General features: G+C 47.1%; 1 pseudogene; it reads left to right on the top strand.

The window, feature by feature from the left end:
- The first annotated feature begins 1,310 nt into the window (after positions 1 to 1,310).
- LOC147437266 (uncharacterized) lies at positions 1,311 to 2,166 on the top strand (annotated as a pseudogene).
- The last annotated feature ends 284 nt before the right edge of the window (positions 2,167 to 2,450 follow it).

Raw genomic sequence — 2,450 nt, 5'->3', positions numbered from 1 at the left:
AAACGCCATCATGCCCTCTGTACACACTTCGTCTGAAGGTGTTGGCGCAATGGTTCTCTTAGCATGAGCACAAGGCGACGTCCAGCCAACCAAACAGAATCTTACATGAGCATGTGTCTACATGGCGCATGCTTTTTTTGGCCGTGGAATGGCTGGCTGGCCGTTGTAGCCCAACCCTCACCCTTTCCAACCAGCTTGTGCGCATTCATTCCAACCAATGAGCGTGCGCCTTGCCAACGGCCTTCCCCTCCTCTCGCGGCTACTTCACAGGCGCACCCGCAATTGTTTTCTTCCCCAGCTTCGTCAACCTTCCATGGCGCATGCAGCTCGTGCAGTTCTGTGATTGCAAGTCAAGCGCAACTCAAGCTTGCATGCGCAGCTCTTACAGTTTCAAACTTGCATTTTCCAGCTTCCAGCTCTTACAGTTTCCAGCTGCAATACCTGAGGTAAAACCTTTCCATAGCACATGCAGCTCGTGCATTTATGTGATTGCAAGTCAAGCGCAGCTCTTACAGTTTCCAGCTTGCATTTTCCAGCTTCCAGCTCTTACGATTTCCAGCTCTAATTACAGTTTCCAGCTGCAAAGGTAATTAAACGTTTCCTTTTGTCTTCATTTAAATTATTTGGTGTAACATGTCTTCATTTTATATTTTTGGCTTTCCATAGCTGCTTACCAAATGGTTATGAAGTCTCACATACACAATTTGAAAACATTTCTGATGATACTTAAAGGATACATGGCGCTGTTCAACAAATTCTATTAAAACTGCAATGAATTCTCTGAGTCACACATACATTTTTTATGATATTGTTATATTGCCACCAGCTTGCCAATTTGTTAAGTTGTTATGCACCTTACACACACACACACAACGAATAAATCTTAATATATGAAGTCTGGTTTCATTGTCTCGCACAAACACACACTCAATAATAAAAATTGGTTTATTGCACAACATTTTGGACGGATGTGTGGGTGACAAGGTGAACAATGAGCCGTTTTAATGTCCGCATTCCAAAATGGTCGCGGGGGGGCACTAGGCCAAATAGCGTTCACGAAGAGAGTGAGTCTAGGGAAGAGGGCGTGGTCTTGAGCACGCAAGTGGGGAGTGATGCAAGCTTTATGAGTATGCTTCAGGACGAAAACTGGCTAGATTCTCAAGTTAATGATTCCATCGGGGACTCCCAAGACCATAGTGCAACTTTTTATGAACGCCATACACTCCCTGTGGGTGGCTGCGACTCTTGGTTGCCCCCCTAATTTGCAGCCTATTGCTCCAAATGCCCAACTCTTAGCTCCTAGGGCTCCCATGCAACCGTTTATTTGTGCGCAATCGGCTCCGTTTGTGCAGGTTTTTGGTCTCAGTCCTTCACCGATTGTCAGTCCTTTCACACGTATTGGTTCAGTTCGTGGTCCCTCTCCCATTGCCCAAGGCTCTATTACGGCTGCAGGACCTTCTATTGTAGCTCATACACCCCATGCTGCTCATGTTTCCACTGCGGCCATAGGATCTCCCCCTACTGTTAGACCACCCCTAGTTGCTCAATCCATAGTGCCTCTCGCTACCGTGAGACCATCTCTAGCTGCTAATGTGTCTTGCCAAAGCACAACACCTTTGTCTAGCGTGGGGTCGCAAAACAAGGGAAAGAGGCACAGACAAGTCGATGCGAAGTGGTCAGATGTTGCTACTGCAGCATGCATTAAGCACTATGAAGAAAGGTGGGTGCATGTAAGGAAGGGTAATTTGAGATCAAAAGATTGGGATGAGGTGACTGCTCAATTGAATAAAGAGGTGGAGATGGACTATACCTGCGAGCAAGTAAAGAACAAAATAGACACCTTGCGAAAAAAATATAAAAAGGAAAAGGGGAAGACGACTGCCACCACAGGAGGGGTGCGTTCAACTTGGGAGTATTTTGAGTTGCTTGACACATTAAGGCCAACAACTCCACGATGTGTGGGCATTCCAGGTGCATTCGATAGTTTTGGCTTACAGACCTCGGTGGTGCCTGAGGAGGATGGTGAGGGAGATGGAGAGGCAGGGCAGGAGGTGGATTTAGATGATAATGGGGAGGTCGGTGGCACGACAGGGGAGAGGAGCGATGGCACAACAGTTCAGGATAGCAACGAGGCTTTGGGGCAGGGTGTTAAAGCACAAAAAGTGAAGGAGCCTAAGCGTGCTTCATTGGGGACCTTTGCTCGCGCTCTAGGGGATGGGTGGAAAGGGATGTCGGACACGATGAAGGTTATTGACAAAGAGAGACGCGAACATGAAGAGAGAATGGCGAAGGACCTACGTGACCATGAGGAGAGAATGTTCAAGCTGAAGCAGGTGGAGGACACAAAATGGATTGAGATCTACATGCGTGTTCAAGCTGAAAATGCAAAAGCACTGGGGAATCGACCCAAGGTATGCTTCTTCACCTTCTATATAAAAAATTGAGAGAGG

This window comes from Adiantum capillus-veneris, chromosome 17, assembly GCF_014529385.1.
Source record: "Adiantum capillus-veneris isolate H3 chromosome 17, ASM1452938v2, whole genome shotgun sequence".
Classification (NCBI taxonomy): domain Eukaryota; kingdom Viridiplantae; phylum Streptophyta; class Polypodiopsida; order Polypodiales; family Pteridaceae; genus Adiantum; species Adiantum capillus-veneris.
Note: the sequence above shows the minus strand (reverse complement) of the source record. Positions and strands in the feature narration are given on the sequence as shown.